The sequence below is a fragment of the Squalius cephalus genome (assembly GCF_949319135.1).
Source record: "Squalius cephalus genome assembly, chromosome: 6".
Classification (NCBI taxonomy): domain Eukaryota; kingdom Metazoa; phylum Chordata; class Actinopteri; order Cypriniformes; family Leuciscidae; genus Squalius; species Squalius cephalus.
The window spans coordinates 44,453,830-44,466,569 of NC_137127.1; the positions used below are offsets into that span (position 1 = coordinate 44,453,830).

At 36.9% G+C, this 12,740-nt stretch overlaps 2 protein-coding genes across 3 annotated transcripts in view; one reads left to right on the forward strand and one right to left on the reverse strand.

Moving 5' to 3' along the window:
- sphkap (SPHK1 interactor, AKAP domain containing) overlaps nucleotides 1-1,329 on the reverse strand; it is a 140,693-nt gene extending 139,364 nt beyond the window's left edge. The window contains exon 1 of one of the 2 annotated variants that reach the window (XM_079874332.1): nucleotides 983-1,329. The gene's annotated coding sequence lies outside the window, so the exon portion shown is untranslated. The remainder of the gene's footprint in view (nucleotides 1-982) is intronic. The other variant, XM_079874335.1, reaches the window with a different exon arrangement.
- Nucleotides 1-12,740, forward strand: part of lbhl (LBH regulator of WNT signaling pathway, like) — a 489,980-nt gene that overhangs the window by 373,379 nt on the left and 103,861 nt on the right. The gene's annotated exons all lie outside the window — the stretch shown is intronic.

Genomic DNA, 12,740 nt, shown 5'->3' on the forward strand with positions numbered 1-12,740 from the left:
TCATATTTTCAGTCTTAAGCCATGTGTAATTTAAAAAAAAAAGAAGACATTTCATCTCACATTCATTCATTTTATTCATATTATACTTGCTTTTGTCCCACAAAAATATTATAAACTTTTAAAATCTCTTTTCTGAGCCCTTTTCTGCACTTTAATCAACTTGTGTTTTGGAGGTTTTGAGTGAATGTTAAGGCTGCATTTATCTGATCAACAAATACAGAAAAACAGTAATATTGTGAAATATTTTTTCAATTTAAAATAACTATTTGAATATATTTTACAATGTAATTAATTAATGTGATGGCAAAGCTGAATTTTGTGTCGCATGATCCTTCAGAAATCATTATAATCTGCTGCTCAAGAAACATTTCTTATTATCAGTGTTAAAAACAGATTCATATGTATATGAATAAATATATCTTTAATAAATAGAAAGAAAGTGTAACATTATAAATTCTAAGACATTTATTTAATGTTAAATTGTATTAATTAACTTACTGAACCCTCCAAATACTTGCTGGGACCAAAGTAAATGCGGACAATGGCCATTTTACGAACAATTCATGCGAGTGTATGAAGAAAAACGGCACATGGCTGGTCAAAGAGCTGCAATGCTTCTGAAAACAATGCAAAGCTTTTGTTCTGAAAGCCATTATGTACCGCAAACAAACACAAACACACATAATTGTATCGTCATTGAACATGAAAGCACATCTTACAAATCTGTCAATAACTTCACTCCAGGATTCCCGGTTGAGGGATTCCAATATTCCACAGCAATGCCCAACACACCACTTCAATTACACTACATACATGCAGACCTACTCAGAAAACACACATACTTTTGCTTTTACATTCTCACTGCTCAATAAAATCCCACAATAAAACACAGAGACCATAAATAAACTCAAACAACACACAAACGCACACACATACACAACACACAGCACTAGGTAATGAGCAGAAACAGACTGTCACTTACGTCAAGCCAAACTCTCTCTCTCTCTCTCTCTCTCTCTCTTCAGTTCACTGGGACGAACGGGTATATTTTTTGCCAAATCCTCCAGGATCATTTGCTTTCGTCTTCTACTCCCTTTTCAGTCTCTCCATCATTGTTTTTAGACTGAAGCGCCGGTTGTGCTCTTACTGCAGCATGTTTGTGTGCAGCATATTTTATGTTAACTATGTCTCACGACGGTACTGTTGACAAAATGAACGTGTTTTTTATTTGTTATGGATGCAGATCAACTGTTTTTCTTGTCATTGCGGCATGTGTTGTGCTTTGGTTACGATACGTCTATGTGTGTGTGTGTGTGTGTGTGTGTGTGTGTGTGTTGGTAATGCAGCTCTAATCCCTTTGAGGAGGTGAGAGAGCGGGTGCTTGGCAGCCGGGACTCCAAAGGGAATACAGGACACATTTTTCAGTTCAACACACACAGTGCAAATGATGCTGACACATACTTCATCTTAACCCCATCCTATTATGCAATAAACATCAACTACATATTTAACCTTATCCTAAACACTCACCTTACACACAGAAAAGAGCACTCACACACATATACTTGTATAAGTGGATTAGAGTGTCAAACTAGGACAACGTTCAAAGCTCTGAGCTACAAACGTCCTTGACACTGCCATCATAATGAGCAAGCAAATCAGGCCCAAGACCTGATGCTCCATCAATATGCTGGACAGCTGACACACAGCTCGTACAAGCACATCTTGACCCACTTAAACTGGCTCAGCAATGATTTCTGATTTGTAAACAGTTGTAGGTTTCCTGATTGTGATTCTCAGAGAGTGTTAAAAAACCAAAATGATATCACCAACGACCAAAGCGGAGCTTAAGCAAGTCAAAGATTAGAGAGTGAGGACATGTGATCACTGCATGACTGTGTTCACTTGTGATGGACTTCATATTCTGTTTGGCACCCCGAGTACATGTCCACAAAAAAGGGTATGTAAGCCCTCGGCCCGGGATCTGATCAATAGCTTCCTCTCTGTTTGAATGAATTGTCAAATATACAACGAGACAAACAAACCACCTGATGTTCTCCTTTTTCTTCCACTCCCTCAGCCTCACTGTGACTTGGGAGCTCCCTCAGCCATCCATTTTATTTCACCTCAGTAGTCTGAATGCCAAGCAGTAACAATTCTCACTTTAAAGTTCAGATACAAACAACAAAAACCCTATTTACTTTCTTAAAGGGCCAGATTCACCCAAAAATAAAAGTTTTGTCATCATTTACTCAGTTTATGTTGTTACTGTCAAATGATTAAAGGTCCCGTTCTTCGTGATCCCATGTTTCAAAATTTAGTTAGTGTGTAATGTTGTTGTTAGAGTATAATTAATATATATAATATCTGTAAAATTATAAAGCTCAAAGTTCAATGCCAAGCGAGATATTTTATTGAACAGAAGTCGCCTACATCGAACGGCCCGTTTGGACTACATCCATCTACTTCCTTCTTTAATGATGTCACTAAAACCGTTTTTTGACTAACCTCCGCCCTCAGGAATACACCCTCAACTCTACCGAAATTCGTTTATGTACTTGCGCACTTCTAATAACTTACTGTGTTTACTCAGCTCTTACGGTGATTTTCTGAAGTAAAACTGATACTTCATCTTTTGTGTGATGTACAATAAACTTTATTAAACTCATCAGTATATGTTTGATCATCATTCAGACAGCAGACTTGTAGGCTATTAATAAATAATGGATACATACAAGCAGATGACAAATATGTTATAATAACCGTAATTAAACTACTAAACTATACCTGTTTCATCTCTATACAGCACTCTGACTCTGTAGGCATTATTGTCCGACTCGAAATGAACGCCGTTACTGAGAGTTTCTGATATTATCATCATTCCATGAGATGAAATTGTCCTGAGAGACTGAGCGCGAGCTCATGAAGCTCCGCCCCCTGTGTCGTGCAGCAGCAGCTCATTTGCATTTAAAGGGCACACACTAAAACAGCGCGTTTTTCTGAGCCCCAAAAAATGACAATTTAAACATGCTGTAAAAAATGATCTGTTGGGTATTTTGAGCTGAAACTTCACATACACACTCTGGGGACATCAGAGACTTATTTTACATCTTGTGAAAAGGGGCATAATACGGGACCTTTAAAATATTTAATCGCGATTAATCGCATTAATGTCATAGTTAACTCGCAATTAATCGCATATCTATTCTAAATGTCCCTTGATTTCTTTCTGTCCCATTCTTTTTTTCTCATTTTAATGCTCTTATCAACATGGAAAAGTGGATCGGCTTGCTTTGTGCAAATGTTTTTTTTTTTTATTGAAAACAACATTGGCATAGACTGTAGTGTTCAATTTCACACTAACATTCTCACTTGGAGCAAATAATCGCATCAGAGAATTCGCATCAGCTGTGTGCTTGGCCATCAAGTGGTATTTCAGACTGGACGTGCTGCGATGATAGCTCAGTTCACAACGACAAAACAAACAGATCACTTTGGTCTTGTCAATGGAACCATTTGGCAACTTTTTAAAAGTAAACTTTCCATTCAGAATCTTATTGGCATCCATTTTGGCATCTCGCGCTCGCCATCCACTAAAAACGTAGCCTACTACTCTTTGGCCGGCTCGCAAACACAAACAAGTGTGTTTGCAAAAAAGAACGTTAAACTCGCGATAAAAAAATTGACGCCGTTAAAATGGGTTTGCGTTAACGCCGTTAATAACGGGTTTAACTGACAGCACTAGTTGTTACGTTATTTTCTTCCATGGAAACCAAAAGGTACGGAGCACCGCACATGACATGCAAGAAGAAAAAATAGTAAATCGTGCGCACGATTGACTAATCCGTTCCCTTGATTTATAAATTGTGCGCACGATTAGCAAATCGAGGGAACGAATTAGTCAATCTTGCGCACGACTTAGCCTACTATTTTTTTTCCTGCATGTCATGCGCGGGGCTCCATAAAAAAAGAGATAATTCGATGAATATCCGGCTGGTTGAATTCAATGCAGTGGCAGTCCATTGTGCATCTTAACACTTAATAAAAATGCTATGATGACAAACAATCCAAAATTAAATGAGTAAAATCGTAATGAATACTTCACGCTCCAGTCCAGGTGGTACTGTAGACTACTACTGTCATTTGAATGCTAGTTGTAAAGTCATAAAAAAACTAAAGTTCGATTCAGTTGAATTCTGTGAACCGGCTAGACTGGTAACCGGCTTAAAAGAACGATTTGTTCAAGACTTGAACGTCACTACTTTCTGCAACCTACTGGACTATAGAACTGAACAGCACACATAAATGTATTTTCCTCTAATATGACTCAGATACTTCAAAAAGCATGGCAGCCAGCAGCCAATCAATATTCAGCAGCTAATAGAAAATCTGAATGGCCTACCCTTACAAAAATGGATATACTTGTACACTGTGTAAAACTGAATATATGTACCAAATTTTGTGAAAATTGGCCTTAAAGGGGACATATCATGCTAAATGCACTTTTTTAGCCCTTAAATGCATTTTGTTGTATATTTGGAGTGTTTAGAAGTACAGAAAAGATTAAATTATTCTCTTCAGGTGCTTCGTTGATATCTTTATATTCTGTTTTGGTCATATTTTTCAACCTGTTCAGATTTTTCTGTTTTCTATGACGTTTTTTGAACTATCACGTCACAGTATTTGCAGCGGAACTGCCAAATAAGGACATTGACTTCCGGCCCAACACTTCGAGCGATCCGCCATTATTATTTCTCGCTGCAATTTTGTAGTCCAAGCTAAAGGATGCAGAAGTTACGAGACTCGGAGAGGGTAAGTTAAAATGTTCGGTTGTTGGATGTAGTAACCCACACGCTTCATTACACCGTCTAATGTAGATGAACTGCCGCGCTTGTGGCGCATGTTTAACTGAAAGAACGAGCAGAGAGAGAGACCCGGTCTCGCGCGCGCTCGCACTCTCTCTCAGAGCCCGGCGAAAGTGTAAACAAGACACCGTCTCCAAACTAGACGCTGTCTTGCTCTCTCTCCCTCGCACATATTAATCAAAATAAATCGACACGGTGGTAAAAGGTCGGAAGACCAAAGTTTCATGTATAAATACAGTAACACACCATTGCGATACATCCATATGAAGACGTTGTTCTGCAGGTTCGTCGTCTTCATTTTCATTTCGCTCCGGCTCCAACTCTGGCTCGAACATCTAACGGTGCGTTTCCACTGGCGCGTTGCGAGCGGAGCGGAGCGAGCGTTTTCAATTCATTCCTATGGAAGTTGAGCTTCACGCTCGCGCAGTGCATTTTGGGATTGCCAGCGGACCGGAGAAAGCGTTGAGAGCGACCGAGAGCGTCAAAAAGGTTGGGCAGTTTTTGACTTTATGCAAATATCAAGCGAAAAACGCGGTCGGCAGCCAATTGCTGTGAGGTTCGGGATGTGACGTCTGTTTTGAGAGTTTAAAAATATGCAAATTGTGCTGGAGTTTATGCTGGATTTAGTGCGTAAATCATTTTGTTTACAAATTAGACGCTTTGCAGTTGTTATATATGTTAAAGATTTTATTTTGGATGTGTTCATTGTGAAATATTGGCTGAGTTAATAAAAGTTTATCAAATTGAAAAGATATCTTTGCTTGGTGCATTTGGAAACAAAGCTGGTCTATTTTCTAAATGTAATCGCGTGAATCTTTAATGATTATACTGTGTGTGTGTTGTAAAAAACTTAGATTAAACACACTCGCAACAGACACACCCCAAAGCGGAGACGTTACAGCGTTGCCAGCGGCACTGAGCGGACTTTTGCCGCTGTAGTGGAAACGCACCGTAAGGCTGGCTGGACAAGTCTTCCGTTGTTGATATTTTGTTAATAACGTGTGAATAAAAAGTTTCTGTGCCGCTAGATAATCCTATCTCTGCTATCAGACTACAAAAATGGCCGAACGGGGTGGAGTTGAACCTCTGCAACCTGGAGAGGGGGCGGGTTATGAAGTGTCTCAATTGCATTTAAAGAGACCGCACCAAAACGAGTTGCTTTCAGAAGCACCTTAGAAAAGGGGTAAAAAAGGGGCCCGTGGAGCTATAATAATGAGGAATTCAGACCCAAGCATTGCAGTTCCGCTTTATATAGACTACAAATGTATGATTTATATGTAAAAAGGAACAATTTAAAAGCATGATATGTCTCCTTTAAGTTGACACTATAATAAGCAACTTTATATTTTAGCTAATAGCCATTGGTGCTTCGACCATGGTGGATTGCCGCTTGTGCTATATTTTTTATTTATTTATTTCCACAAGTTTTGTTATTTCACAGACAGTTAAAAAAAACAGAGCAATGATATTTTTTATTGATTATAATAATTTTACCATTTACTGCACTAGTTATTTACCTATAGTGGTGAATAAACTGGAAGTCTTGCTCAGTCATGGAAAATAGCTTATTTATTCATTGCGAAATAAATTGGTTGTTTTATGTAGTTGTAGTTTTTTATGGATCTAGACGGACATGGTCAAGTAAAACACACAAGTGCAAAATGTAAAATGCTTTACACAGTAAATATTTTGCAAAATCCATGGACTGGCATTTCCAATTGACTTTAAACACATACATTGTTCATGTACACATCCATACACAGTAATGTGTGACTACACACTAGCACATAAATGCACAAACAAGCTTGACATTTGTGGGTTTAAGGTTAATATTGTTTATGAAGAGCTTTTGCAGCTCTGATCAATAAAAATCTTTGTGAAAAGGTTCAGAGAAATGAAGAATGAGCAAGGCAGAAATAGAGAGAAACACTGGGAATGAGAAGAAAAAGAGAAAACACATCTTGACAGTAATTGAAAACATTTATTATTTCGCCTCAGCACCTGCCAAAGTTTGTTCACCCATCAGACGCACATTCACGCACAAGACACTGAGAGAGGACCAAACAAACCATATAACCTATATTTTGAATACAATATTTAAACCAGACCACCATTGTACATCACACAGTGGCTGTGATGTCTTATTTTAGCTGGTTATCAGCCAGATAAAAAGGGCTAAAGGGATCTTATATCCGAGGACAAACAAAAAGACCTATACCTCTGCTAATGGCACCGTTCAGGTGTGAAATGAATCACCTGACCTTTCCAACACACACTCACAAATACAAACACGCACCTCTCTTTTAGTGTGAGTCAAGCTGTCTTTCAATCTCTGCACAGCTGAACTTCTCCTGAAGGAAAACCAATCCCTATGGGAGGCCATTCATTTAGCAGTTTAGTTTCTCTTTCTGTCAATATATCTCCTCTTCATCCCAACATAGCCTCTTCTTTACAGCTGGAGAAAAAAAAAAGTCAGTCCATAGTGTATTTTATCTCTCACAAGCAGCCACTGGCTATTTGATCCATTTGATCCTGAAATCCTCAAGCTTTTCAAGATACATCGATCCCTGAACTCTAAAGCAAAGGAAGACGAGGTATAAAACAGAGGAATAAACATAAAATGAGAAGAAAAGCAGAATAGTTTTCAGAGCCACCAAAGGAACTGCAAAAATAATATAATAAAAAAAAAAAAAAAAAAATACAGTGTAACAGTCGGGTTCCAGAAGTAAAAATGCACCCATAGGGGAATGTATTTTTAACGATAACTCAAAAACCATTAAAGGGATAGCCAATGAAAATTCCGTCATTAATTACTCACCCTCATGTCGTTCCAAACACTGAAGGCTTTTGTTCATTTTGAAATGAACAAAAATCTGAGAGCTCTCTGTCCCTCCATTGACAGTCTATGCAACTACCACTTTCAAGCCCCAGAAAGGCAGTAAAGACATCATTAAAGTAATCCATGTGACTCCAGTGGTTTAACCTCAATTTTATGAGGCGACAAAAAAAAAAAAACATAATTTATCACATTATTTACAAAATATAAATCTCCAACACAAGAGCACCACGACACATGCGTGTTGTGTTGATGCGAGAGCAGACGTTGTTGCGTGAATGTGCGTTGGAGATTAATATATTATAACGACAGAATATTCATTTCTGGTTGAACTATACCCTTTAAAGACAAAGCTTCTGTGAGCTACGAGGTTATTTATCGATGGAATATACTTCAGTCTGCATTATTGAAATATATTGAAAATATATCTTTGAAACAATCTTGTTTGACAGTTAAATTACATGTGAAAAACTATATTACCCATGATTCATTGCAATGAAATCTCCAGTCATAGAATCGAAACAAGCAAATCAAATGCTCTAAAAAGCACTGGGTTGTTCCAACCTTTGTTTGGGTCAAATATGGGCAAAACCAACCGTTAGTTTATAAAATGTTAATTAAAATTTTAAACCCAATGTTTGGGTTTGTCCATATTTGACCCAAACATAGGTTGAAACAACCCAGCATTGTTTAGAGTGAAGGAACCCTAGCGTCGCCCACTCCCATAAAGCACTGCGAATGATGTTCAAGAGTGTAGGGAGACAGACTCTAAATATTTGTAATAAATATCAGTACTAGTATCAGTGATACTGGCCTTTATTCATAGTGCTAGTAAAAAGATGCCATTAAACAAATATTTACAATACTTCATTTGGAGATTCAATGTGAAAGTATTACAACTTTAATGTTAGGTGCAATTAATCATGAATATGAAAAAGAAATGTGATACATATATATAATATATATTGGATTATATCATTCACAATGCTTCTTGGGAGTGTAACCTAGTTCTTTCCCTCATTAAAGCCATACACAGTAAAGTAGTCTTATACCTTTGCCTTTTCATCTGATTTTCAAATATTTTTTGCTTCTAAACAAAGTTTGTAATGTTGTGATTCACCTTGCAACTGTTTGGTTCAGTTCAAGGCTTATATTACTCTCTAACAAAATCCCTATGGGTTTTACATACTTAAAGCTGCTGTCCGTAGTTTCTCCTCTTTGTCGCCATCTCTGTTCGAAATCTGCAGTTTTTCGTGGAATTATCAACTTTACGTGGCTTGTGCCTCGGCACTGATGAATCCAATGTTTTGAGGAGAATGTGTGGCTGTCAGTCGCCGCCGGTGTGGATACTGGCATTCGCAATCACAGATTCTACTTTTTATGACCAACATAAGAATTTTCACTGGAAAATGTCGTCTGAACAAGTAACATCCACTTTTGTTCTGACCAACTAAGGGAAAAAAAAGCATTGCAGTAAATCACGCTGATTAAATCTAACGATCGCTTATCATATCACGTCAAACCATGCAAATTATACTTTGTTCTCAAATTGTTAATGTTAACAACATCAGCATTGTGTGACTACATTTAATGCGTATTAGAGCTAACTGTAGTTCAGCTTCCATTTCTGTGCAATCTAATTTCTAATTGTTATACCAACAAATGTTCCTTAGAACTGCTTCTCTTTGAAACACGTATCTGGAATCAGATGCATATTTAATATAATCTAATTTTGTGTCATAACCATCATTACCATCTCTGCGTCTGTTTTTAAACCCTTCAAAACACGGAGTTCATGCCACCTTTCAAAAGCCCTTCCGAAGTTCAGATATTTATCCTTGTTTTCGCATTGTCCAAAGTCTTTTGCATTTTACAACGGGTGAATCTCCAGTTGTCACTGGTGATTGTCGTTTGAACCTTTCTGGATCCGCCATCAAATTGATATGTTTAATTCAGCCCGTTCTCATCCTAGGGCGTCATATACTGACGCTTTTGACATTTCGTCTACATCGATCGCACATGGCACCCTTTAGCGTCAATATGAGACGCAGATAGATATGGGCCAGAAGGCGCCTCCTAGTGGTCTAACCCTAACCCTACCCCAGACCTAAACCTACCCATATCCGAACAAAGCTCTGTGCGTGTCATATTGACGCTAAAGGGTGCCATGTGCGTTCAATGTAGACGAAATGTCAAAAGCGTCAGTATATGACGCCCTAGGGTTAGAATGCGTTGGTTTAATTATATCAAGTGCTGTGAGAAAAGGCTATAAATCTCCACCTCCTACATCCTCACACACAATATAGCCTACTAGCCAAGACTCTTCTTTATGTGTTCAGATGTGACGTAATGACGCAATGCTTGAATTTCCCGCGGAAATCCACCAGTCCCACTGGAATTAAAAACAGTATTACAAGCTTACCGTTTTGAATCGAGCTAAGGCAAGCAGATAGTGTTGAACACTGGCTGGTTATGTACTTGCTCAAAAATTTATTTTGGATAATTTTTAACCCAAAAAAGTTACAGACTGCAGCTTTAACCAACACCGCTGAAAAAGTGTCACTGTTGCAGTGTCAGGATGCTTACAGTCACAGTGTCACGTTTTTAAGGGAATCAGTCTACAAATAGCTTACTTCCAGTAGTCTTTGCATATTAAGCTAAGGATGTGGTATATTAACATCAAAATAAATTACATGCGTCACCTTTAAGAATTACATCTTTTGATGGCTATGATTGGCATGAAGGATATTTTTAGCTGACCTCTCATAAAGTGCTTCTATTTTCCACTCTCATGCTTGTTACTGGAGGCGTATGACGTATGTGTACAAATTAATTCTGTCATCATATACTCACTCTCATGTTGTTCTAAAATGATATGACTTTCTTTTTTCCATGAAACACACACAAGGACAACTTTGGAAGAATGTGCGAATATGCAAGTGGCTCTTTTCGATATAATGTAAATATTCTCTAAAATTTTCCTTTCACTGAAGCAATTAAATTCCATTTCCATATTCAAACCGGTCATGACTCGAGATATGCTAGAATTAATGACATTTGACATGTTTGTCAAATAACTAGATACCAATAGCTAGAATTACTTTATGTGTTTTCCCTTAAATACTTTCATGGTGATTTTTAGTTATTTTGGATCTTGCAAACCCTGGTATGATTTCACTGTATAAAAGAGCTCTGCATCTTCTGCAAATCTGCTTTTGTGTTCATTTAAAACACAAATGATGACAGAGTTTGCCTTTTTTGTTGTTGTTGAACTAATCCTTTAAATACAGGCGTGCACACACACTCACACAGGTCAGTGATGGACAGTCAGGTCAGTAAGATTAGAAGCAGTGCCTGGAGCCCGTCTGGCAGATCTGAGAGCCAGACATATAAACACACAAACATTGTTAATCAACTTTAGGAAAGTACAGAAATTAAATTGTATGTTCCAGCGTTTCTGTTCTTGATCACTGTTGAGTCAGTTTAAAACGACACTCAGTGAACTCCAAAGGTAGGCTATAAGATCATTTCAAAACTCTGTGATTTAAAATCTACAAAATGGAGATGAAATATATTATGCATGTCTAGGTCACTAATCAAATAGGCCTAAATGTGACACTGATCATGAACTCTGGGTTTTTTTTATTATTTTTTTTTAAATAAATAGCTAATACAAAAGCACAAAATGCTTTTTTTTGTGAGGTGTGGTACCAAACAAACAAACAAACAGACAGACAGACAGACAAACAAACACAAATGGACATTACAGAGGCAATGACGCCATTATGTTTACTATTTAAGTATTTTACTAAAGCATATCCTATTTTGATGATGATCAGCTTTTATGAATGTTCCGTCAATGCAGAACACACATTTAGCCGACTGGTATTAAAATACAGTAGCCTACTACTCATATTAGATATATATAGGCCTACCTTGTAACAGACTTTTTACAGTATTCACATCAGTGGCGTTTCCTCCGAAGAGGCCAGCTAGGGAGACAGTGCCTCCTTAAAAAAAAAAAAAAAATACAATAAAATAAAACAATATATTAATCTCTTTTTGTTCTCCGAGTGTTAAGTATCGCATTACTGACTGTTTACAAAGTGAGAGAAACTGCTCCAAACGATTCACCGCGTGAGTGAGCTGTTTGAATGATTTAGAATGAATCGCGATTCAGTTGAATGAAAACTGATTCAGGCTGTTTTTGTAATAAAACTCAAATTCGTAAAAAAAAAAAAAAAAAAAGATTCATTCACCAACCGGAAATCGATTCGCTAATTCAGATTTTAAACAGTAGGCTAAACATTCTGTTTTATCCGTCAAGTTTGTATCCTATTGTTCATATCAGATAGGCTACCACATGTAGCCTAATATTTATCTGTTATCTTTTAACTTTTGTTGGTATATTTTGAATTGTTTTTCGTTAGCTGACTTGTGGAGTTCATGTTCGAGCTGCTGTCATTAAAACAAAGAGGGCAAAAAGACATGAAATTCATCTTCATTCGTCAACTGAACCTTTCTCTAGAAATGTTATGCAGATAATACAATACAAAAAAGATCCAGAGATGCATTTTAAAAATGTGGTCTCACAATTAGCCTATATTTACAACTATATGCTGGACTTTATTACACATTATTACACAATATTAGGCTATATGATATAATAATGTGTAATAAAGTCCAGCATGTTACATGTATAAGAATCCAGATCACAAAGACAGCCATTTATTAAATATATACAATACATTTTTTAATGATTGACAGTGCTGATATAGCTATATACACATTGTGTATATAGCTATATCAGCGCTGTCAATCATATATCATATATATATATATATATATATATTTATATAATATATATAGGCTACTGTATATATATGTATGTATATGTGTATGTATGTATATATATATATATAAAAGAAAGCTTAGCTCTTTAAAGACTTTTGTGTAAAGTGTATCTACGTGTATCTATATGTGTGTGTATATATATATATATATATATATATATATATATATATATATATATGTGTGTG